The following is a 27,797-nucleotide window of genomic DNA, read 5'->3' as shown; positions in this document are numbered from 1 at the left end:
TAGTTCTGCAACACAAGATGATACTCATAATTACTCCATGCGCAAGTTTTCTGAGCTCAACTTAGTGCACAGAACTAGTCACGCAATGGAAATCAAGAAGCAAATCCAAATCATACAAAACATATACCCTGTATATACATACTTAAGTGGTCTTATTACAATACTCAAGTCGATGTGAGTATGCAAACTCACTTATTAAGGTATATGTACAAATTTATACAAATATTACAAACTATAATACACGTGGTACTTGTATATTATAGCCTCGCCTCCTTTGGTGGACTCTAGTCGATCTTCACTCCCGGTACATTCCAGGCTTCCATCCGGTCGAACGTGTCGTCCTCCTGATAGATCCTGGAACATAAGGTCTCCCCGTTGGCTGGTAATCCGAATCCGATGATGATCCTAAGGAGAAATCAGTATTCACAAACTGATCGTTGAGTGCAACATAGTCCACCCATCGGGTGTACTCCCCTGTAGCCCCACCATAAGGGTTGCCAAAACTCATACCCGACTCAACCTGTGTCGGATATCCCCCATCCATTCCTTCATTACTGGGATAACTCTGGTTCTGGGTTGTGGCATCTTCATTCATATCCCCATCATAATACACAGAAGTACTATGGGTTCCAGTATCAGATCCCCAACGCCAACCCGTGGAATTCTCGATAGGAGTCTAGGAACGCTGATTGTTTCCGGATTCCTCTCCGCCCTCATATCCCCCATAGGAACTACCCAGATAATTCCTGTGTAACAGTGTAGGTTCACGCTCAAGTGGATCAATACTGATGTAGTCACCAGCTGAGTAAACTGGTGTGTGCACCACATTCTCCATAGGTTCTTTCCCCCTACTCTCCTCCTTGGGTTCAGTAAATTCCTCAAGCATCGTATCAATTGCTCCTATCAGATGATGGTTCAACTGAAAGAGTAAGGATATGAAGTTGCGGCTATTATCCATATATTTTGCCGCTGCTATGGGTTTGCGTTTAGCATATTTGTAGTGGTTGAGCATGTGATCTTCTTCCTCCTGATTATGAGGAATATGGGAGAACTCGGAATCCATAAGCTCCTTCGTCTTATGTTCCCGTATGTCGGTTATGGCTCTCATCACAGCTATATGGTAGGCTGTGTTTGTTGTCCTAGCTTCCCCAGCTGGCATGACTACGCTCATTCCCAATGATTCGGGAAGTCGCAGTCCTACCCTGCACTTGGCCAATACCGGACCATCATAGAACATGTATTTCTTTACTGGAATTTGGGGATCGCACCCAAATTCATGTAACATGGCTCGTAGGATGTCTGCAAGTCCTCCCTGGTATTCGTTCAGTGTGGAATCCATAACTTTCACGTTTCTTCCCGGTCGTGAACTTGCCATGTTGGCTGTAGAAATAGAAAGATTATAAGATTAGTAATAATGCATCATAATAGAGATAATAAAGAATTATCGCACTAAAAGATATGATCGTTGTATTCTCAATTGAATATACACCATATTTTTAGAGAATTCTTTACTAGTCCTATTTGACTCCTGACGTTTGGTCCCATTTACTAGGTTCCAACCTAAGGTCAAAGATTTTGCTCTGATACCAACTGTGGTGACCCTGCATACCACTGCATGTTGTAGTATGTCAGTCGTTGATATAACATTCACGAAGTACCATTCCGCAAATATTACATCCCTCGAGTAGTACAACAACATAGCAGGTCCATAACTCATTCATTTATTATTACAAATATCATACACATGTCATCTCGGAGCTCCTCTTGGGTTCGAAGAGGAATACTCCTGGGTTCGAGATGAACCCAACTTAGCTTACAATATAGGAGTCTCAATAAGTGATACATTTATTTCCTCGAGCAGCTAAATACTAAGAGTTCGGGCTGCTCGGTTACTACCACTATCGGATAACTCTAGGCTTGATCTTCTCCGGAAGCCTCCCCGGATCCGTAAACTATGAGATAGTCTACGCCTTCAACACCTCCTGAGAGGTCTGGTTCCTTGTAACCGATGATCTCGGCTCCTTCATTGTTGTTGTAGTCCTCCTCCAGTCGATTCAGACAATCTAAGCATGGGATTTAAGAGTGGTATGAGTACGAGCGTACTCAACAAGTTCATTATAGATAAGAGGTGTTTAATGCACTAGCTACGATATTAGACCAGAAAGTCTAATACCAATGCAAGTTTTGATAAACATTTCTTCAAGAGATTGCTTTTATTTCAAAGAGCTATGTCCGTCAGCCTTCACCGGTTTACTAGAACTTCATGGAGCTCCTTTCCTGCGTTCGCAGTTCCTCATCCCGGAACAGGGAGTGACAGGTCACAGTTCTTTACACTCTGCAGAGGTGTGTTGCTTTACCCATAAGAGATCTTAACCTTGGTGCCAACTGGGCAGCTTTCCCGTCCACACTTCCTTCGGTGTGAGGCCCGGTATAAGGTCTAGCCAATCATGTTCCTCCGCTACCTCGAACACCCACCCTTTGTTGCATGCTCCGACCCTGGGTCCACGTCGGTCCCATTATTCCTGTAGATTTCAAGGTGGACCCCGACCACGACGTCAGTGCTGGGCTCTACCATACACTCCTACGTCGGTAGCTGCAACCCATCCTAGACCGCAATACAGTGGGGACTTAGGACTCCCCAGCCTCACCATCTTGCTCCTTCGGGCGACAAGTGTACTATGAACTATGCCGTGGGGACTTAGGACTCCCCAGCCTCACCAGCTTGCCCACTTGGATTACAAGTGTACTACGGTAAAGCGCATCCGTTGATGAACGAGAGGTGGAAACACTTTTGAATACTCCGTCCCACTCCGGATCTTATGGTTAACACGGTTATTACGGCACAAGAATCATCAAGCGACATTTGTTGTTTAATCCTAGATGGATATAAACCCTTGCAATGGAACCTCCACCATATCAACACAATCCATGGTTCCATTGCCCACCACATAGTCACATTCATAGTTATGAAAATAGTGGTTTTGGTTTTTATGCAATAGTGATAAACATAGTACTTTGCAAGTAATTTGATAGAAATACTCAAATGGCATGAGCAAGCGATGAACTTGCCTGAACACTGCAAAGTTTTGCAGTTGGAAGGTGTGGACTGACCCTTGTCCTCTGGTTCTGAAAAATAGCATCATTGTCCGATAAGGGCAATGGTTAAAGAAGCAATTATGCATGATTCCAGTTTTAGGGTTTGTCCCCCCCTTCCGATGTTGTTATTATTTCATGTAAGAGGTTATTACTAAGAACATCTTAGAGATACTGAATTTAAGGTAAATACAACCTTGAAATATTGTCAAGGTGTTTTTGATAATCCATTTGTATTAATGGACTTATTTTTATTATTGAAAATAGTATGTGGGATTTAAATGATTATTTAAATCATCAATTGAAGACTTATTCTTAGTTGTCTTCAAAAATTCCTTTTGTTATTTTATTTAAGTAGAGAATTTTATGCTGACAAATTTTTATATTTTTAATTATTTTTTTAGAGCTATTAAATATTTATTGTGCCTTTTCAAAGTTTATGCATTTTAAATGATTTGTGAAATGGAAAAAATGCCCCTGGGCCCACCTGTCGGTGCAACCCAGTGGGTTAGGTCGAACCGACCGGCCTGGTCCGGCTCGACCAGCCCCATTCCCCTCTCTTCCTCTCACGCGCGACCTAACCCTAACCCTAATCGCTCTGGCGACTCGCGTCGCCTCCGCCGTCGCCGCTCGATTCCGGCGAGCTCCGCCGGAACTGGCCCCCACCATGATGCGCAATCGATGCGCCTCACGACGGCGGTCATCTTCATCCGCGTCGATCTGGAGCGGTGCTGCTCCATCGCGTCCCCGATCTCCCTCGCGACGGCTAGGGTTACGGGATCGTGGCGATCTTGCTGCTCCAAGGGTTCCAGGCGCGATGGCGCCGCCGTGGGCCTCGCCACGGTGGTGTGGGGCTCTGCGGCGCTTGTCGGCGCATGGCCTGGCCTGGCCAGGTGCTACCGAGCACTCGGCATGCGCCGCCGTGGCCGCCATGGCCGCATATGCTCGTCTGCTTGCCCCAGGTATGTGCGCCACCTCCTGCTCTCTCTCCTTGGCCTGTTCTACTCTTTCCCTTTCTCTTCTCCGTCCAGCTTGGTCACTGGCTTGCCGTGCCTCGTAGAGGTGCGGCCATGCCGTGATGCTGCTGCTGTTCTGCTCGTGCTGCTATGCTGCTGCTACGCTGCTTGAGTTGCTGTGCTAGCCGTTGTGCTAGCCCTACTGCTGTGCTGCTGTTGCTGCTGTGCTTGCCATGGCCCCGCTCTAGTCTTGTGCTTGTACTGATGCTCTCCCCTCTCTAGCTTATGCTTGTGCTGCTAAGCCTATGCTCATATTCATGCGAGTTCTTTTTCTGTGCCGCCTCTATACTGCTCATGAGCAAGCTGTGATGCTCATGGCTTGCCATGTTGCTCCAGCTGTTGTTGTCATATCGGATAACCATGTGTAGCCTTGGTTCTTGCCCCTGGCTTGATTGTTGTGATTAATCCTTGCATATTTGCAAGTGCCAGTGCCTCTGGGCTAGTTTAGTGTGTTCAAATTCATGATTATGCTCAATTGAGCATTACTGTTGGCTTATCAGTGTGATCCAGTGATGAATTGATATGTGATTTGCTTGTGTATTATGATCCAGTGGTTCATCAAACTTTTGATGTGCTTCTGGATACAATCATAACGTCATTAATTCAGTTATCTATTTATTCAGTTATGACTTGGTTGGATTTCTTCAGTAGCTGGCTAAATCCTGTTGTTGTACTTGGCTATGGCAATCTGTAGTAAGAGCTAGCAAGCTCTGATGATCATCTGATCATCATTTGCTTGATAGTTAACTGCTGTGTTTCATTCTGTGACTCTCTGGGCTCACTCTATGTTGTGTATGCATCACACAGGCTTGGCCTGATGTGTGCTGTTGCTTGCTTAAGCATTAATTGATGCTTGCCATGATCCATTTGATCATTTGCAAGACCCTGGTGCATCAATTGCTTGACTGTTTCATTTATCTGTTTATCCTTGCTTGATTGGATGGATAAATGATGTGAACTGTGATTCAGTGATGATCATTTCAATGAATTTGTTAGGGCTAGTTGGATGCCAACCACTGGTTGGGTACCCTAGCCCACTACTGAACCTTTCTGGTGATGATGTGGTGGTTCTAAATGTTGGCTGTGGGGTTGAGGTAGCCCTGGCAAGACCGTGATGTCGCTGTCAGGGTAGCTCCCCCTTTCTATGGCTTGCTGTGCATGGACAAATGCTTTCTGGCAGATCATGCTTGACTGCCAGAAGCCTTTTGATGTTGACAATACTGGTAGAAACTTGTATTTCTACCCTTCTGATGGTGTAGCTAGACTGTTAGGTGCTTGGTGACTTGGAATGGCTAATTGGGATCAAATTCATGATGGATTTCTCTGTTGTGTCACTGTGTTGACACAACCAGTGTTCCCTTGGGTTGTTTTCCTTCTAGCCTTTGCTTTATTTACTGGCACCAAATGGTTTTGCAACCAAGTGATGATATATCCAGGGTTTCCTACCCTTATTTGATTCTGTGATGCAAGTGTATGCTTATTTATGAGCAAAACAGGGTTTTGCTCAGGTTGATCTTGTTTATACCTCACTCCAGCTCCTAGATGGTTTGTTGGTGTAGAGGATTGCTTCTGTGTTGTTCTTGTGGTTGATTTACTTGCCCTGCTCCTCCTGGTGAGCTTGATGCCTCTTGGTTATGTGATGTGGTGGTGGAAATGTGTTGAACAGCAGTGGCTGTTCAAACTGCTTCTGCTGTGCTTGTGTTCTTACCCTGGAGTCTCTGCCGATGGAGCTGCTAGGGTTTTGGCTTGGTGAAAAGGTTTTATATGCCTCTCCCTTGCTCTCTTTGGTCGACAGCAGTGGTGATTTCATTTGGTGACTCCTCTCAGTGCTGGTGTGCTGTTTAGCATGCACACAAGCAGTGTAAGCTGCCTGTGTGTGTGTGTACCTGATGCTTTGTACTTGGATGTGAGAAGATCAGCTCGGCAGAGCTGAACCATATCCTCTCATTTCTATTATTCTTCTAACCTGCCAAGTGGCAATGCCACTTGGCATAATTCTTGTCTGGCTTTGTTTTGTGCAGGGAATCAAGATTGTAATCGAGTGAAAATGGAGATCATCAGATCCAAGACCAAGTGATGATGTCCTGATAGTATTTAGGATAGGATCCATTCTTGTATTTTTCTTTTTATTTTCTTTTATTTTTCAATTTCTCCATTTCTTGTAATGTGTTGTAAAATTCCTTTATTTCTCTTATGAATATTGTAATGACAATGTAAATTGTGTGATGATCAATAAAGCTCAAAGTTTTCTCTAATGAGCTTGTCTTAATGTTTAAACTATTCATAATGTGTGTTATGTATTATTTACTTAATGAATTTCTTCACAATTCAAACATTTAGGGAAATTATTTAATATTTGAATTTGAAATTCAAATTCCACTTTGGTTTTGAATTCAACCATGCCACTTCATTTAAAATTCAATCATGCAACTTAAGTTTGGTGCAAACTCTCCCCTCTCTTCTCAAAACCCTAAACTTGTTAAGTGAGAGGCAAGTTTGTCGCACTCTCGAAACCCTAACCCTGTAAGGTGTCGAGAGAGAAACTTGTTCCCCTTCGATGCATTTTTTGTTTAAAAGCGCGAAATTTCCCCAGAATTTACCATGCAATGCACATCCCTTTCTAAAATCTACCCCTCGATCGTCTCTAAACCTGAGACATTACAATATGTAACAAAACCATGTTTTTATTTTAAAGCCAAAACAAAATGTGCTATGGCACTAACTTTTTAGGGTGAAAATGGGATGATGTGAAATAACATTCACATCCTCCATTTTAGTTGAGAAAACACTTTTGAAAGCTTTGATGAAGCTAGAGGTTATTTTGTGGCTAAAACTAGAAAAGAATAGAAATAGGGCTTTTGGGAATTTTTCCCAAAAGAGAAAGTAAAACACTTGGAGGAGTGATCTCAAGGGTAGAGTGGTGGCTACAGGATGTAACTACCATCTTCACTCTTGGTTTTGTGGAGGTTAATCTTGGAATAAAGATAAACACAAGATAAGAGAGGAGCAAGTGATCTAGTGCTGAAATAGTGGATAGGGTGCAAGATCAAATGAAAGTAAGAATTGTGGGGGTAGATTGGGACATGCAAGACGTGGAAGTTGTAGAGGGTGTTGCATAGATGAGATCCATGCATTGAGGTCACCAATAACAGTTGTGGGTGCTTAAGAAACAACTGCCAAAGTTTGAACATTTTAAGCCCGCCAAAACATCTTATTGACTTGGCTTCAAAATCATCAAGGATAAGTGGGTGTATGAGTGATCTGGTTCAAGGCAAGGACATGGTTGGGAAGTGCTCAAGATAAGGTAGGTCTAGGACCAAGTGCATTGCCTTAGATGGCAAAGGGGTAGCTTAATCTAGGGGTTCCAAAATGGAACCTTAAACATATTTTGGGACTTAGCCAAAATTTATGACGCCTTAGGGTTTTTAACTAGGGTAAGAGAGAAGGTTGTATAAAGGGGGTAGATGATCCCATGTTTTGAATTCAAGGATAATTTTACCACTAGAGGTGTTGTTCTTTGAGGTAGCTCGAGACAAAACTCAACAAGCAAATCAGGACAATTCATCTACCAGCAGATCAAAGCATTTCATTATGACAAACAGATCAAGGCAATTCATCTAATTAGTTTATAGAACAAGTTTTTGTTCCCCCTAATTTTTGCACTAAGGACAAAAAACATGGTTGCAAAAGTTGGGGTGTTACAGATCTTCCACCCTTAAAATAATTTCGTCCCGAGATTACTAAGCGTAGGACTAGAGGGATTGTAAAGTTTAACTAAAGTTAGACTCCATTCTTGTGTGGATGTGCCATTGTTGAGAAGGTGGTTGCTTCATCTCCTGGGAGACATGATGGATTCCTGCCGATGGCGAGCTTCATGAAGAGTTTGACTACCCTATGCAGATGTTAGATCTTGTAGCTTCTTAACGATCCTAGCGGAGTCCACGATTTTCGGAAAAGTTAGTGCACTCCAGCGGTGCTTTAGCAGGGTGGAAAAACTTTTTAGAGTTAGCTTTAAAATTTAGTGGAAGACGAAGTCTTCCACCCTTGAAATTGTTCAGAGGGGTTTCCTGAAAACTTAGAGCTTCAGCCACGGGTCTTGTCGGTGCTTTCGAAGAAGTGATCTTTCTCTCGTCTTGAGTTGAAGCATCTTCAGGGGGCGAGGTGCAGTCCACAGCTTCAAGGGGAGTTAGTACATCCCAAGTTTCCAACGGTGTTTTTTTGAAAGGTTTAAAATTTTAGGGTTAGCATCAATTTTTAGTGGAAGACGAAGTCTTCCACCCTTAAGATTTTTCGTCGGGGGTTTTCAGGGAAACTCTGAGCTTCTGCCTTGTGGCTCTGTCTGGGGCTTCTAAAGAAGTCGTCGATCTTCCGTAATCAGTTGAAGAATCTTCAGGGGAGATGTGTAGACCACGGCTTCAAGAGGCACTCACGGTGTTGACAAAGTCCCAGGACGCGCGGTTAGTTAGTAAGTCGATGAAGCGCCTGGTTGTCTCCATGTGAAGCAGCAACAACGGTTGTCAGAGACGGTATTCAGCTTGAGGGTTAGTGCTGACTTATCCTTGTTAAGAACTAAGCGGGTAAATTACACCTAATCTTGAGTCTGGAGGTATCTTCATGAGCTTCACTTGATGAGGACCAGATGAACCATGTGATGTAACTTGGCTTTGACACTATTGTTCTCTCGGCTTGTTAGACAGTGTGTCAGAGGGTAGTTTCAAAAAGGTATCCACGAGGTTAGCCCGATTATACTCCGAGGTTAGACCAAGTTAGTAAGGCTTCTCGCAGAGTTGCAGTCACTCTTGAAGGTAGGGGCTTCTGCTTTCTTGGCGTAGTAGAGATGCTTCAGCGGATCTTGAAAATAGTTATCGAAGATAGGGGTCTGGGTTAGTTTTTTTTTGACAGTTGAAAACAACTGTTAACAAGGCTAACTTCTCCAAAAACTAGAAGTTAGCATTTTAACGGCGAGGTAGATGAGGGTGAAAACATCTTAGGGAGGTTTCCTACGCTGGGTTATCATACTAAGAGTGTTTTTCAGACCGAACAACCAAGACATTCATACACACAATAAACAGATAAAAACACTCAAGGCAGCACACAAGGGAACTACAAGCAATCACCAACCCAAACAAGGCACTCTAAGCATCTCGGGATGCCTAATACGTGGGGGTAGCTCAATCAAAGCGATCGAGTTTGTCCTATCCATCCTATAGTTTTGGGCTGGTCAGGTTTGCTTTCATCTTGCTGACATCGGCTTCAATAAGGACCCTTGTAGCAGTTGGTGGTGACGCAGGCCTGATGTTGACTCGTCGATGTTGAGGCGGAGGCGAAAACTGTGTAGATCTTCTAGTCTCAACATCCCGGGGACGTGAGGTCTTCAGAGGGGTAGCCGTTGAGGAACTCCCAAAGTCGGCAACTTCTGGTGGTTGGCCTAAAAATTACTAGTCAAGAACTGAGGACTTGATCCCAGACGACTGCAAAAAGGTGCGAGTCCACGGAGGAACAAAGTCAGCTCGTCGACATACTTTGGTGACAACCAAAGAAATTTTTCTTTTTATCCCTCCGCATACGGCTATGTCGGCATCCAATCTTCAATAGTTGTCGTTGGAGATACGTGAGACTTCATAAAAGGTTGATCCATCTTCGACTTCGAGTCTCCGGTCTGAGTTGGGGACATCGTCCAACATGTAGGTTTGAAGTGGTTGAGACAGTAGAGCAAGAATTTAAAAACCTTTTTATAAAGCGGAGAGATAAGAATTTAGAAGCTTTGAATAAATAAGAGGAATAGAAGCTATACTTCCGACCAAAGAAAGAATTTGTTTCGTAAATATTTTCCCCAGGTACTTGTTTCCTAACTAACGCCCATGCTAACTAAGGTCTCCTACAGTCAGGATAGCTCTGATACCAGCTCTGTGGGGACCCCGGACTAGCTGTCCAAAATCCCTGTTATGTATACAGTTCACGATCCCATGATCAGTGCGCCGTGAACACATAACCGAACTGATATCAAATTACACCATTCATTACAAAACGGAATAAGAAAAATTACAACATGGTCACATGACCAATACTTACATAATAGCCTCGAAGGGCCTAAACTAAACATCAGAGTAGCATCATCACTTCAGCAGCGCAGTACCCAAGTCATCTGCCATAACCCTACAGGCAACTGATCGAAGACGTTCCTAGCTCGCACAGACGTCGCCAACTCCTTCTTCATCCATCATGTTCCTCCAAGTCTGGCCAGGTAAATAGCCAGGGACAAAGCCGTGAGTACATTTGGAATTGTACTCGCAAACCATCAAGAAGGTACTTTGCAAGAGTGCAAGATAACAAATGCTAATCTAAGATGACAAGAGGGAAGAGCTAATTTCACAAGTGGAAATAGCAGGGGGAAGAGAATCAGTTTCTCTTGTGGAAATAGCATGTGGAAGAGACATAGTTTCTCTCGAGGATATAGCATCCCAACATCGCAGTTGAAGGGGACACTAAGAAGGTATTAAGACATTTATATGCCTTGTTTGAAGAAGACACTCCATATAGGTCCTATGGCATCTCCATATCTTTATTGAAGAAGATACTTCAAAAGAGTTCCTACGACATAAAACACTAGGATGGGGGTAACCCAATTTATTTCTTTTCCGACCATCTCCATATGGTCAACCAAACCATTCTAGTACCCCTCCGGTACTCCGAAAACAAGTTCCTTTTTCCTTTGGTAAACACTTTCTCAAAACTCATCAGGCTAAGCAACAACCATTTCAACCATCCATGACCGCGGACACGGCTATTCGAATAGATTTGACTCTGCAGAGTTTGCACACTTTCCCCACAAGATCCGCGAGTTTATCATGTGGGCATCATCCCTGCATATCAACTATGCCATGACAAAAACTCGGACATAGCCTTTCGCCTATTCGTCTTAGCACGGGATCCTACCCTATGGAGTATGTACCTCCCCGGCACCGTGGCAGCTCACCTCACTTTGAGCGTGGCTCCACCGCCAAGCCAGGAGACCCATAGTGTCTTCCGGACGGGTCAGCCCCGAAGGCCTCCCGTTATACTATTGTCTCCACCAACGACAATCCGGATTCAGGGGTAACCTTACCCTTATATAGTTGTGCGGTGTCCCATGTTAAGAAGAACAAACTACGAGCTAAGCCCCGTCCCACCCCAGGGTAATGTGGTTGCGCGGGTTAATTGTCACGGGTGAATACTTAGGCGCCAAAGTTTTCGAAAACAAGATTTTCTTTTCAACCATCTTTGCCAAGATCCTTTCCTTTCATAAACACACGCTTGGGTAAGTCCAACTCACTCAAGGTTTTCAAAAATTCTGTTCAACAAGGTATTTTTCCAAGGGGGTTCCCAACCTATAGTTTTATGAAGGAACTAAGAGTCACAATGACATGATGCTAGCCATCATACCACTAAGGGAATGATAATTGAGGTGTCAAGGGGATCATACATACTTAGGATAAGCATGTATAGGGACAACATAATTAAGATGATTCAAACAGGGGTCATGATGTTAATCATCATATCACTAAGAATATGACAACATGGATATGGTCAAGGGGGCATACATGCTTAGGGTAAGCATGCATAACATCAACAAGGGGGTTCACATACTTGGGAGTAAGTATGCAAAGTGTAGAGGACCACTCATAACACAAGATATAAGGAACCAAGTATGTAATGGATCCATGAACACAACAAGGAGGATAAATAGCAAGAGATCAAAAGATGGCTTGCCTTGGTTGGCTTGTTTGTCCCTGGACTTCTTCAACTCATTCTCTAAAATCCTCCCCTTCAACTTCTCCCTCGTTCTAGCGTCGCAAAAGTAAATAAAGCAAACAATCAACACATAGCTCAAGAACCAAGGGTCAAGTAAAATAAACATGAAAATATGCAGGGGAGTTATTTTACATTAACAAATCATGGTTTGGATATTTTGAAAACAAAGTGATAGCAAGGATTTGAATAAATCAAAGAGATTTTAATTCTAACATTGCATGTGACACACATACACTCATGAACAGAGATAAATTTTTATGATCAGTGACAAAAGATATTTTTCCTAGATGGGAAATAACAAAACAAGATTAACACAATTGGATTCATACAAAAATATTAATTTTTAGTTTTTAGGAATTAGATATACTAAACAATAACCAGTGATCATGTTTAATACATTAAAAATCGTACAAAAATCCTAAAAATATTGGATCAGTGGCATTGGAAAGGTAATAAAATTTCGGAACTAATGCAATTTGTTTCACTCGATTTGGGTGTGTAGATCGGGAGTTATTCACGTTTGAGTTCTCTGGTTTTTATCAAAATTTACAGAAATTTTCAAAGTGTAAAAGGATTAAACGGGCGGGAAACACGCTGGGCCGTGCGGGGTTGAAAGTTGGGCCGGCCCAGGAAGCTTTTCCAGGTGGAGGGTGAAGAAAAAGAAAAAGAGAGGAGGGGCCCAGGCGGGCCAGACCTGTGGCCGACGTGGATAAGTGACTAGCACGCTCGGGAGGATCTCGTCTTCCTGCCGCGTCGCTGCACGCACGCGGCGGCCAGAAGGAAACGGCAGGCGGTGCGGGGACTCACCGGCGGATGGCGAGCGACGGTCGACGTCGTGGCGGGGCGGTGGCGCGCCGGGGCGGTCCAGGGCGCGTCCAGGGCGGCTCGGTGGCAGCTCTCTCCTCCACGGTAGCTCCTCCCGGCGGCATCTTCCTCGCAGCACCTTCCGAACCGAGCTCAACGACGGGGTCCTCCGGCAGACCTGGGTGGCATGCAGATGTGCATCAGATCGGGGAGGAGATGGAGGACCAAATGGAGAGGAGGGGGAGGGAAAAGAGAGGCCAGGGCGACGTCCATCTCGCCCGTCACCTTCATGGTGACCACCAACAGGAGATGCCCTTGCCGGCGAGCAACCATGGGCAGTAGCTCCTCGGCATCTTCCGGGTGGCCTTCCGGGGAGGTGGGAGAGGTGGTGAGGAGTGGTGAAGGGGAGGCTGGCCGGCTGGCTCGGGTTTTATAGGTGGGCAATGGTGTACGGTGCACCGAGAGCACGGAGGAGGGCGCGATGCTCCACGGACGCGACTGGGCGGAGGGGCGGTGCCATTGAGTAGGGCATCCAAAGGTGGATTCAGTGCGGCTGGAATCAAGGAAAAAGGTGGGCTGGTTTGTTTGCAACGAGGTGATGTTTGTGTGGTCACGAAGGTGTTTGATATGTCGTGATGGAGGGAGAGAGCACGCGGGTGTAGAGTGATCATTGCATCATGGTCTAGTCACGGTGCCTTTGCAGTGTGTAGCTGAGCACGGCTGGAGATGCTCCCGAAATTCGGGAACGCGACGGCATCCAAAACGGAGGTGACCACGTCCAAAGGCGGGCAGGGCGTGACTTCTGCAAGGTAGGGCAGGCCTCGGGAGCAAGCACCTCGGGAAGGAGATGCCGTAACGTCTCCTTGGCGCGGCCTCGGAGGCTAGGACGCTGGCTTCCTTCTTGACCAAGAATGGGTGACCATCAAGGAAGGCTAGAGGAGAGGGAGAAGCTAGGGCTAGCTAGGTAGGTTTTCATGATGCCTTGGGGTAGTGTGAGGGCTGGCTGGTCGTTGGCATTGAGTGGAGGGAGGTGGGGTAGGCTGCAAGCAAGTATCTTTCCAAGATTTTGCATAAGTGCATGTGCATGTGTCCCTCCTCTCTTTACCAAGTTGCAAAATAGTCAAGGGCCGCACTCTAGCACTTGTGGAGTCGACCAAAGAGAGACGGTGAGGTGTAGGTTTGTGATATTTGGTGGTTTGTCCAAACTAGAGAGTGTAGAGAGGGAGGATTAGGGCACATACACATGCATGCATGCAATACATGGTATGGCCGGCTCACCTTTGGTCAAACTAGAGCAAGTGATCAAGTAGGTTTAACAAGAGGTGGTGTGGTGCTAGTGATGTAGAGGTTAAGGTGATGATGGTAAATCAAAGATGGGTGCTATGTGGTGGATGGAAGAAGATTGTTGCTTGATATGGAACTTACCTTTGAAATTTTGGGAGAGGTAGAGATGAACATTTGAGTAAAATAGGTCTTAAAGGCATAGAATATTCTTTAAAAAAATTATATTTGGCAACACAAAGTGCAAGAATGGCATATGTAACAAAACCATGTTTTTATTTTAAAGCCAAAACAAAATGTGCTATAGCACTAAATTTTTAGGGTGAAAATGGGATGATGTGAAATAACATTCACATCCTCCATTTTAGTTGAGAAAACACTTTTGAAAGCTTTGATGAAGCTAGAGGTTATTTTGTGGCTAAAACTAGAAAAGAATAGAAATAGGGCTTTTGGGAATTTTTCCCAAAAGAGAAAGTAAAACACTTGGAGGAGTGATCTCAAGGGTAGAGTGGTGGCTACAGGATGTAACTACCATCTTCACTCTTGGTTTTGTGGAGGTTAATCTTGGAATAAAGATAAACACAAGATAAGAGAGGAGCAAGTGATCTAGTGCTGAAATAGTGGATAGGGTGCAAGATCAAATGAAAGTAAGAATTGTGGGGGTAGATTGGGACATGCAAGACGTGGAAGTTGTAGAGGGTGTTGCATAGATGAGATCCATGCATTGAGGTCACCAATAACAGTTGTGGGTGCTTCAAAAACAACTGCCAAAGTTTGAACATTTTAAGCCTGCCAAAACATCTTATTGACTTGGCTTCAAAATCATCAAGGATAAGTGGGTGTATGAGTGATCTGGTTCAAGGCAAGGACATGGTTGGGAAGTGCTCAAGATAAGGTAGGTCTAGGACCAAGTGCATTGCCTTAGATGGCAAAGGGGTAGCTTAATCTAGGGGTTCCAAAATGGAACCTTAAATATATTTTGGGACTTAGCCAAAATTTATGATGCCTTAGGGTTTTTGACTAGGGTAAGAGAGAAGGTTGTATAAAGGTGGTAGATGATCCCATGTTTTGAATTCAAGGATAATTTTACCACTAGAGGTGTTGTTCTTTGAGGTAGCTCAAGACAAAACTCAACAAGCAAATCAGGACAATTCATCTACCAGCAGATCAAAGCATTTCATTATGACAAACAGATCAAGGCAATTCATCTAATTAGTTTATAGAAAAAGTTTTTGTTCCCCCTAATTTTTGCACTAAGGACAAAAAACATGGTTGCAAAAGTTGGGGTGTTACACCCGGGTGTTCTGGAAGCTTCGTGGAATTCTAAGATGCTGGGCGTTGATTTCGTCCGATTCCGAGAATATTTCCTTACTAGGATTTCTGAAACCAAAAACAGCAGAAAACAGCAACTGGCACTTTGGCATCTCGTCAATAGGTTAGTTCCGGAAAACGCATAAATATGACATAAAGTGTGAACAAAACATGTAGGTATTGTCATAAAACAAGCATGGAACATAAGAAATTATCGATACGTTGGAGACGTATCAGCATCCCCAAGCTTAGTTCCTACTCGTCCCGAGTAGGTAAACGATAACAAAGATAATTTCTGAAGTGACATGCTACCAACATAATCTTAATCATACTATTGCAAGGTATATGAGATGAATGCAGCGATTCAAAGCAATGGTAAAGACAATGATTAAACAACTGAATCATATAGCAAAGACTTTTCATGAATAGTACTTTCAAGACAAGCATCAATAAGTCTTGCATAAGAGTTAACTCATAAAGCAATAGATTCTAAATAAAGGCATTGAAGCAACACAAATGAAGATATAAGTTTCAGCAGTTGCTTTCAACTTGTAACATGTATATCTCATGGATAGTTGTCAACATAAAGTAAAATAATAAGTGCAATAAGCAAGCATGTAAGAATCAATGCACAGTTGACACAAGTGTTTGCTTCTAAGATGGAAGGAAATAGGTAAACTGACTCAACATTGAAGTAAAAGAATGGCCCTTCGAAGAGGGAAGCATGGATTGCTATATTTGTGCTAGAGCTTTTATTTTGAAAACAAGAAACAATTTTGTCAATGGTAGTAATAAAGCATATGCATTATGTAAATTATATCCTACAAGTTGCAAGCCTCATGCATAGATTACCAATAGTGCCCGCACCTCGTCCTAATTAGCTTGGATTTACATGGATTATCATTGCATAACATATGTTTTAACCAAGTGTCACAAAGGGGTACCTCTATGCCGCCTGTACAAAGGTCTAAGGAGAAAGTTCGCATTGGATTTCTCGCTTTTGATTATTCTCAACTTAGACATCCATACCGGGACAACATAGACAACAGATAATGGACTCCTCTTTAATGCATAAGCATTCAACAACAAATAATATTCTCATAAGAGATTGAGGTTTGTTGTCCAAACTGAAACTTCCACCATGGATCATGGCTTTAGTTAGCGGCCCAATGTTCTTCTCTAACAATATGCATACTCAAACCATTTGATCATGATAAATCACCCTTACTTCAGACAAGACGAACATGCATAGCAACTCACATGATATTCAACAAAGAAATAGTTGATGGCGTCCCCAGGAACATGGTTATCGCTCAACAAGCAACTTATTAAGAAATAAGATACATAAGTACATATTCAATACCACAATAGTTTTTAGGCTATTTGTCCCATGAGCTATATATTGCAAAGATAAAGAATAGAAATTTTAAAGGTAGCACTCAAGCAATTTACTTTGGAATGGCGGAGAAATACCATGTAGTAGGTAGGTATGGTGGACACAAATGGCATAGTTTTTGGCTCAAGGATTTTGGATGCACGAGAAGTAATCCCTCTCAATACAAGGCTTAGGCTAGCAAGGTTGTTTGAAGCAAACACAAGTATGAACCGGTACAGCAAAACTCACATAAGAACATATTGCAAGCATTATAAGACTCTACACTGTCTTCCTTGTTGTTCAAACCCTCACCAGAAAATATCTAGACTTAGAGAGACCAATCATGCAAACCAAATTTTAACAAGCTCTATGTATTTCTTCACTAATAGGTGCAAAGTATATGATGCAAGAGCTTAAACATGAGCACAACAATTGCCAAGTATCAAATTATTCAAGACATTATACCAATTACCACATGTACCATTTTCTGTTTCCAACCATATAACAATGAACGAAGCAATTTCAACCTTCGCCATGAACATTAAAAATAAAGCCAAGAACACATGTGTTCATATGAACCAGCGGAGCGTGTCTCTCTCCCATACAAGCATGAATTTATTCAGAGAATGAAAATAACAAAACGAAAATAAAAGCACACAGACGCTCCAAGTAAAGTACATAAGATGTGACGGAATAAAAATATAGTTTCAATAGAAGAAACCTGATAAGTTGATGAAGAAGGGGATGCCTTGGGCATCCCCAAGCTTAGACGCTTGAGTCTTCTTGAAATATGCAGGGATGAACCACGGGGGCATCCCCAAGCTTAGACTTTTCACTCTTCTTGATGATATATCATCCTCCTCTCTTGACCCTTGAAAACTTCCTCCACACCAAACTCGAAACAAACTCATTAGAGGGTTAGTGCATAATCAAAATTCACATGTTCAGCGGTGACACAATCATTCTTAACACTTCTGGACATTGCACAAAGCTACTGGAGGTTAATGGAATAAAGAAATCCATCCAGCACAGCAAAAGAGGCAATGTGAAATAAAAGGCAGAATCTGTCAAAACAGAACAGTCCGTAAAGACGAATTTTTTAGAGGCACCAGACTTGCTCAGATGAAAATGCTCAAATTAAATGAAAGTTAAGTACATATATGAGGATCACGCACGTAAATTGGCTTATTTTTCTGAGTTACCTACAGACGTAGCGACTCAATTTCGTGACAGCAAGAAAACTGTTTCTGCGCAGTAATCCAAATCTAGTATCAACTCTACTATCAAAGACTTTACTTGGCACAACAATGCAATAAAATAAAGATAAGGAGAGGTTTCTACAGTAGTAACAACTTCCAAGACACAAATATAAAACAAAGTACTGTAGTAAAATAAACACATGGGTTATCTCCCAAGAAGTTCTTTCTTTATAGCCATTAAGATGCGCTCAGCAGTTTTAATGATGCACTCGCAAGAAATAGTATTTGAAGCAAAAGAGAGCATCAAGAGGCAAATTCAAAACAAATTTAAGCCTAACATGCTTCCTATGAAAGGGAATCTTGTAAATAAACAAGTTCATGAAGCATAATGCAACAAGCATGGAAAGACTAGACAAGCGCAACTTCAAGATTTTCGGCAAAAAGAGAGGTGTTTTAGTAACATGAAAACTTCTACAACCATTTCCTCTCTCATAATAACTTTCAGTAGCATCATGAACAAACTCAAAAATATAACTATCACATGAAACATTCTTATCATGAGCTTCATGCATAAAATTATTACTACTCCCAACATAAGCATAGTCATTCTTATTAATTGTAGTGGGAGCAAATTCAACATAGTAGCTATCATCAAATATAGGAGGCATATTGTAATCATAATCAAATTTATCCTCCATAGTAGGCAGCACCAAAAGACTACTATCATTATAATAATCATAAATAGGAGGCAAAGTATCATCAAAGTAAATTTTCTCCTCAATGCTTGGGGGACTAAAAATATCATGCTCATCAAAACCAGCTTCCCCAAGCTTAGAATTTTCCATATCATTAGCAACAATGGTGTTCAAAGCGTTCATACTAATATGTTCCATAGGTTTTTTAATTTTCGCATCAAACCATCCATGTCTTAACTCAGGAAATAGATTAAAAAGCTCCATGTTGCTTTCCATTATGCCTAACTAGTGTAAACAAGAAACAAAAAGATGCAATTGCAGGATCTAAAGGAAATAGCTTCGAGCACTCACAACGGTACCGGAAAATAGCTTAGTAGATGAGATCCGGAGTGTGAGTACCTTTTACCTTTCCTCCCCGGCAATGGCGCCAGAAAAGTGCTTGATGTCTACTCACGCTTCTATTCATGTAGACAGTGTTGGGCCTCCAAGAGCAGAGGTTTGTAGAACAGCAGCAAGTTTCCCTTAAGTGGATCACCCAAGGTTTATTGAACTCAGGGAGGAAGAGGTCAAAGATATCCCTCTCAAGCAACCCTGCAACCACAATACAAGAAGTCTCTTGTGTCCCCAACACACCTAATACACTTGTCAGATGTATAGGTGCACTAGTTCGGCGAAGAGATAGTGAAATACAAGTGGTATGAATGAATATTAGTAGTAGCAATGGCGCCTTAAAAGTGCTTGGCGTGCGCAAGTAAGTAGAGATGCAGCAGAACAGTAAATAAGCGATGATTACAGTATTCGGAAACAAGGCCTAGGGATAATACTTTCACTAGTGGACACTCTCAACATTGATCACATAATAAAACCACTCTACACTCTCTTGTTGGATGATGAACACCACTAATTGTGTAGGGCTACAAGAGACCTCAATGCCGGAGTTAACAAGCTCCACAATATTCGATATTCATATTTAAATAACCTTAGAGTGCATGATAGATGATTGCAATTATACCAAGTACTAACATAGCATGCGCACTGTCACCATCATACTATGAAAGGAGGAATAGATCACATCAATACCATCATAGTAATAGTTAACTTCATAATCTACAAGAGATCATAATCATAAACTACGCCAAGTACTACATGATGCACACACTGTCACCATTACATCATGGAGGAGGAATAGAGTACTTCAATAACATCACTAGAGTAGCACATAGATGAATAGTGATACAAAACTCATATGAATCTCAATCATGTAAGGCAGCTCATGAGATCATTGTATTGAAGTACATAGGAGAGAGATTAACCACATAGCTACCGGTATGTGCCCTTAGCCTCGATGGAGAACTACTCCCTCCTCATGGGAGACAGCAGCGTTGATGGAGATGGCGGTGGTGTCGATGGAGATGCCTTCCGGGGGCACTTCCCCATCCCGGCGGCGTGCCGGAACAGAGAGTTCTGTCCCCCGAATCTTGGCTTCGCGATGGCGGTGGCTCTGGAAGGTTTCTCATACCGTGGCTTTTCCGTCGAAGATTTAGGTCAGGGACCTTTAAATAGGCGAAGAGGCGGAGTCGGAGGGCTGACGAGGCGACGACACAATAGGGCGCCCCCTGGGCCGCGCCGCCCTATCATCCGTGGCCCCGTGGCCCACCTCTGGTCCTTCCCGGTGTTCGAAGCTTCGTGGAATTCTAAGATGCTGGGCGTTGATTTCGTCCGATTCCGAGAATATTTCCTTACTAGGATTTCTGAAACCAAAAACAGCAGAAAACATCAACTGGCACTTCGGCATCTCGTCAATAGGTTAGTTCCGGAAAATGCATAAATATGACATAAAGTGTGAACAAAACATGTAGGTATTGTCATAAAACAAGCATGGAACATAAGAAATTATCGATACGTTGGAGACGTATCAGCATCCCCAAGCTTAGTTCCTACTCGTCCCGAGTAGGTAAACGATAACAAAGATAATTTCTGAAGTGACATGCTACCAACATAATCTTAATCATACTATTGCAAGGTATATGAGATGAATGCAGCGGTTCAAAGCAATGGTAAAGACAATGATTAAACAACTGAATCATATAGCAAAGACTTTTCATGAATAGTACTTTCAAGACAAGCATCAATAAGTCTTGCATAAGAGTTAACTCATAAAGCAATAGATTCTAAATAAAGGCATTGAAGCAACAGAAAGGAAGATATAAGTTTCAGCAGTTGCTTTCAACTTGTAACATGTATATCTCATGGATAGTTGTCAACATAAAGTAAAATAATAAGTGCAATAAGCAAGCATGTAAGAATCAATGCACAGTTGACACAAGTGTTTGCTTCTAAGATGGAAGGAAATAGGTAAACTGACTCAACATTGAAGTAAAAGAATGGCCCTTCGAAGAGGGAAGCATGGATTGCTATATTTGTGCTAGAGCTTTTATTTTGAAAACAAGAAACAATTTTGTCAACGGTAGTAATAAAGCATATGCATTATGTAAATTATATCCTACAAGTTGCAAGCCTCATGCATAGATTACCAATAGTGCCCGCACCTCGTCCTAATTAGCTTGGATTTACATGGATTATCATTGCATAACATATGTTTTAACCAAGTGTCACAAAGGGGTACCTCTATGCCGCCTGTACAAAGGTCTAAGGAGAAAGTTCGCATTGGATTTCTCGCTTTTGATTATTCTCAACTTAGACATCCATACCGGGACAATATAGACAACAGATAATGGACTCCTCTTTAATGCATAAGCATTCAACAACAGATAATATTCTCATAAGAGATTGAGGTTTGTTGTCCAAACTGAAACTTCCACCATGGATCATGGCTTTAGTTAGCGGCCCAATGTTCTTCTCTAACAATATGCATACTCAAACCATTTGATCATGATAAATCACCCTTACTTCAGACAAGACGAACATGCATAGCAACTCACATGATATTCAACAAAGAAATAGTTGATGGCGTCCCCAGGAACATGGTTATCGCTCAACAAGCAACTTATTAAGAAATAAGATACATAAGTACATATTCAATACCACAATAGTTTTTAGGCTATTTGTCCCATGAGCTATATATTGCAAAGATAAAGAATAGAAATTTTAAAGGTAGCGCTGCTGACGTGTGAGTTGGATTGCAACGGCCCCAGAAAGTAGCTTCCTTGTGACGGTAACGCACTCGTCCGTTGGGAACCCCAAGAGGAAGGTATGATGTTGTACATCAGCAAGTTTTCCCTCAGTAAGAAACCAAGGTTTATCGAACCAGTAGGAGCCAAGAAGCACGTTGAAGGTTGATGGCGGCGAGATGTAGTGCGGCGCAACACCAGGGATTCCGGCGCCAACGTGGAACCTGCACAACACAATCCAAGTACTTTGCCCCAACGAAACAGTGAGGTTGTTAATCTCACCGGCTTGCTGTAACAAAGGATTAGATGTATAGTGTGGATGATGATTGTTTGCAGAGAATAGTAGAACAAGTATTGCAGTAGATTGTATTCGATTAAAAGAATGGACCGGGTCCACAGGTTCACTAGAGGTGTCTCTCCCATAAGATAAATAGCATGTTGGGTGAACAAATTACAGTTGGGCAATTGACAAATAGAGAGGGCATGACAATGCACATACATGACATGATGAGTATTGTGAGATTTAATTGGGCATTACGACAAAGTACATAGACCGCTATCCAAAGATGCATCTATGCCTAAAAAGTCCACTTTCAGGTTATCATCCGAACCCCTTCCAGTATTAAGTTGCAAACAACAGACAATTGCATTAAGTATGGTGCGTAATGTAATCAATAACTACATCCTCGGACATAGCATCAATGTTTTATCCCTAGTGGCAACAGCACATCCACAACCTTAGAACTTTCTCACACCTGTCCTGCATTTAATGGAGGCATGAACCCACTATCGAGCATAAATACTCCCTCTTGGAGTTAAGAGTAAAAACTTGGCCAGAGCCTCTACTAATAACGGAGAGCATGCAAGATCATAAACAACACATAGGTAATAGATTGATAATCAACATAACATAGTATTCTCTATCCATCGGATCCCAACAAACGCAACATATAGCATTACAGATAGATGATCTTGATCATGTTAGGCAGCTCACAAGATCCGACAATGATAGCACAATGGGGAGAAGACGACCATCTAGCTACTGCTATGGACCCATAGTCCAGGGGTGAACTACTCACACATCAATCCGGAGGCGACCATGGCAGTGTAGAGTCCTCCGGGAGATGATTCCCCTCTCCGGCAGGGTGCCGGAGGCGATCTCCTGAATCCCCCGAGATGGGATTGGCGGCGGCGGCGTCTCTGGAAGGTTTTCCGTATCGTGGCTCTCGGTACTGGGGGTTTCGCGACGAAGGCTATTTGTAGGCGGAAGGGCAGGTCAAGAGGCGCCACGGGGGGCCCACACAACAGGGCCGCGCGGGCCCCTTGCTGGCCGCGCCGCCCTGGTGTCTGGCCACCTCGTGGCCCCACTTCGTAAGTCCTCCGGTCTTCTGGAAGCTTCGTGGAAAAATAGGGCCCTGGGCTTTGATTTCGTCCAATTCCGAGAATATTTCCTTACTAGGATTTCTGAAACCAAAAACAGCAGAAAACAACAACTGGCTCTTCGGCATCTCGTTAATAGGTTAGTGCCAGAAAATGCATAAATATGACATAAAGTATGCATAAAACATGTAGATATCATCAATAATGTGGCATGGAACATAAGAAATTATCGATACGTCGGAGACGTATCAAGCGCTCAAGCAATTTACTTTGGAATGGCGGAGAAATACCATGTAGTAGGTAGGTATGGTGGACACAAATGGCATAGTTTTTGGCTCAAGGATTTTGGATGCACGAGAAGTAATCCCTCTCAATACAAGGCTTAGGCTAGCAAGGTTGTTTGAAGCAAACACAAGTACGAACCGGTGCAAGCAAAACTCACATAAGAACATATTGCAAGCATTATAAGACTCTACACTGTCTTCCTTGTTGTTCAAACCCTCACCAGAAAATATCTAGACTTAGAGAGACCAATCATGCAAACCAAATTTTAACAAGCTCTATGTATTTCTTCACTAATAGGTGCAAAGTATATGATGCAAGAGCTTAAACATGAGCACAACAATTGCCAAGTATCAAATTATTCAAGACATTATACCAATTACCACATGTAGCATTTTCTGTTTCCAACCATATAACAATGAACGAAGCAATTTCAACCTTCGCCATGAACATTAAAAATAAAGCTAAGAACACATGTGCTCATATGAACCAGCGGAGCGTGTCTATCTCCCATACAAGCATGAATTTATTCAGAGAATGAAAATAACAAAACAAAAATAAAAGCACACAGACGCTCCAAGTAAAGTACATAAGATGTGACGGAATAAAAATATAGTTTCAATAGAAGAAACCTGATAAGTTGATGAAGAAGGGGATGCCTTGGGCATCCCCAAGCTTAGACGCTTGAGTATTCTTGAAATATGCAGGGATGAACCACGGGGGCATCCCCAAGCTTAGACTTTTCACTCTTCTTAATCATATATCATCCTCCTCTCTTGACCCTTGAAAACTTCCTCCACACCAAACTCGAAACAAACTCATTAGAGGGTTAGTGCATAATCAAAATTCACATGTTCAGAGGTGACACAATCATTCTTAACACTTCTGGACATTGCACAAAGCTACTGGAGGTTAATGGAACAAAGAAATCCATCCAACACAGCAAAAGAGGCAATGTGAAATAAAAGGCAGAATCTGTCAAAACAGAACAGTCCGTAAAGATGAATTTTTTAGAGGCACCAGACTTGCTTAGATGAAAATGCTCAAATTGAATGAAAGTTGCGTACATATCTGAGGATCACGCACGTAAATTGGCTTATTTTTCTGAGTTACCTACAGACGTAGAGACTCAATTTCGTGACAGCAAGAAAACTGTTTCTGCGCAGTAATCCAAATCTAGTATCAACTCTACTATCAAAGACTTTACTTGGCACAACAATGCAATAAAATAAAGATAAGGAGAGGTTTCTACAGTAGTAACAACTTCCAAGACACAAATATAAAACAAAGTACTGTAGTAAAATAAACACATGGGTTATCTCCCAAGAAGTTCTTTCTTTATAGCCATTAAGATGGGCTCAGCAGTTTTAATGATGCACTCGCAAGAAATAGTATTTGAAGAAAAAGAGAGCATCAAGAGGCAAATTCAAAACAAATTTAAGCCTAACATGCTTCCTATGAAAGGGAATCTTGTAAATAAACAAGTTCATGAAGCATAATGCAACAAGCATAGAAAGACTAGACAAGCGCAACTTCAAGATTTTCAGCAAAAAGAGAGGTGTTTTAGTAACATGGAAACTTCTACAACCATATTTTCCTCTCTCATAATAACTTTCAGTAGCATCATGAACAAACTCAACAATATAACTATCACATGAAACATTCTTATCATGAGCTTCATGCATAAAATTATTACTACTCCCAACATAAGCATAGTCATTCTTATTAATTGTAGTGGGAGCAAATTCAACATAGTAGCTATCATCAAATATAGGAGGCATATTGTAATCATAATCAAATTTATCCTCCATAGTAGGCGGCACCAAAATACTACTATCATTCTAATCATCATAAATAGGAGGCAAAGTATCATCAAAGTAAATTTTCTCCTCAATGCTTGGGGACTAAAAATATCATGCTCATCAAAACCAGCTTCCCCAAGGTTAGAATTTTCCATATCATTAGCAACAATGGTGTTCAAAGCGTTCATACTAATATGTTCCATAGGTTTTTTAATTTTCGCATCAAACCATCCATGTCTTAACTCAGGAAATAGATTAAAAAGCTCCATGTTGCTTTCCATTATGCCTAACTAGTGTAAACAAGAAACAAAAAGATGCAATTGCAGGATCTAAAGGAAATAGCTTCGAGCACTCACAACGGTACCGGAAAATAGCTTAGTAGCCGAGATCCGGAGTGTGAGTACCTTTTACCTTTGCTCCCCGGCAATGGCGCCAGAAAAGTGCTTGATGTCTACTCACGCTTCTATTCCTGTAGACAATGTTGGGCCTCCAAGAGCAAAGGTTTGTAGAACAGCAGCAAGTTTCCCTTAAGTGGATCACCCAAGGTTTATCGAACTCAGGAGGAAGAGGTCAAAGATATCCCTCTCAAGCAACCCCGCAACCACAATACAAGAAGTCTCTTGTGTCCCCAACACACCTAATACACTTGTCAGATGTATAGGTGCACTAGTTCGGCGAAGAGATAGTGAAATACAAGTGATGTGAATGAATATGAGTAGTAGCAACGGCGCCAGAAAAGTGCTTGCTGGCGTGCGATAAGTAGAGATGCAGCAGAACAGTAAATAAGCGATGATTACAGTATTCGGAAACAAGGCCTAGGGATAATACTTTCACTAGTGGACACTCTCAACATTGATCACATAATAAAACCACTCTACACTCTCTTGTTGGATGATGAACACCACTAATTGTGTAGGGCTACAAGAGACCTCAATGCCGGAGTTAACAAGCTCCACAATATTCGATATTCATATTTAAATAACCTTAGAGTGCATGATAGATGATTGCAATTATACCAAGTACTAACATAGCATGCACACTGTCACCATCATACTATGAAAGGAGGAATAGATCACATCAATACCATCATAGTAATAGTTAACTTCATAATCTACAAGAGATCATAATCATAAACTACGCCAAGTACTACATGATGCACACACTGTCACCATTACATCATGGAGGAGGAATAGAGTACTTTAATAACATCACTAGAGTAGCACATAGATGAATAGTGATACAAAACTCATATGAATCTCAATCATGTAAGGCAGCTCATGAGATCATTGTATTGAAGTACATAGGAGAGAGATTAACCACATAGCTACCGGTACAGCCCTTAGCCTCGATGGAGAACTACTCCCTCCTCATGGGAGACAGCAGCGTTGATGGAGATGGCGGTGGTGTCGATGGAGATGCCTTCCGGGGCACTTCCCCGTCCCGGCGGCGTGCCGAACAGAGAGAGTTCGTCCCCGAATCTTGGCTTCGCGATGGCGGTGGCTCTGGAAGGTTTCTCATACAGTGGCTTTTCCGTCGAAGATTTAGGTCAGGGACCTTTAAATAGGCGAAGAGGCGGAGTCGGAGGGCTGACGAGGCGACGACACAATAGGGGGCGCCCCCCTGGGCCGCGCCGCCCTATCATCTGGTGGCCCTGTGGCCCACCTCTGGTCCTTCCCGGGTGTTCTGGAAGCTTCGTGGAATTCTAAGATGCTGGGCGTTGATTTCGTCCGATTCCGAGAATATTTCCTTACTAGGATTTCTGAAACCAAAAACAGCAGAAAACATCAACTGGCACTTCGGCATCTCGTCAATAGGTTAGTTCCGGAAAATGCATAAATATGACATAAAGTGTGAACAAAACATGTAGGTATTGTCATAAAACAAGCATGGAACATAAGAAATTATCGATACGTTGGAGACGTATCAAAGAGCAGGCCGACGTCGACGAGGAGGAGGACGCGCCTGAGCCCACGGGGACGTCGAAGGGGAGGAGGAAGAAAAGGAAGAAGAACTCGCCGCCGACCGAGCCGCAGATCAAATGGACGAGTAAAGAAGAGGAGTGCCTCGCCGAAGTTTGGAAGAACGTTTCAGTGAATGGCATTACCAGCGCCAATCAAAACTATGAGACGTATTGGTAGCGGGTCAAGTTGGCGTTCGACGAGCGCAAAATCGTCGATCCCTACTTTAACAAGACAATGATGATACGCGGCAACAAGGCCATGGACACCCATTGGGGGATCATGCAGGTGGGTTGCAGCAAGTGGCACGACATACATGTGGAGATCGAAGCTCGCCCAGTGAGCGGCGCCGACTTTGAGCAAAAGGTAATCTCACTCGCCGTGCCGTTCGTCGACCCTGGATCGCCGAGGTTTCATTTTGATTCGCCGACCTATCTTTGCAGATGAGGCGGGCGTCCGACATGTACAACGACGACACCGACGACCAACCGTTCAAGTACCTCAACGTCTTCACCTGCATCGAGAATTGCGAGAAGTGGGCGGACGTACGCTGGAACCTCGCGAAGAACAAGGACAAGCAGTACAATCCCGACGCTCCAGCCCCTACCGCATTGGCGGGCTGCCCTGATCCAGCCGAAAGGTTGCAGGCATCCTTCGACAAGTGCTAGGCCGACGCGAG

The sequence above is a fragment of the Lolium perenne genome, chromosome 1 (genome assembly GCF_019359855.2).
Source record: "Lolium perenne isolate Kyuss_39 chromosome 1, Kyuss_2.0, whole genome shotgun sequence".
NCBI lineage: Eukaryota > Viridiplantae > Streptophyta > Magnoliopsida > Poales > Poaceae > Lolium > Lolium perenne.
The sequence above is the reverse complement of the archived record's forward strand: the minus strand, read 5'-3'. Positions refer to the sequence as shown.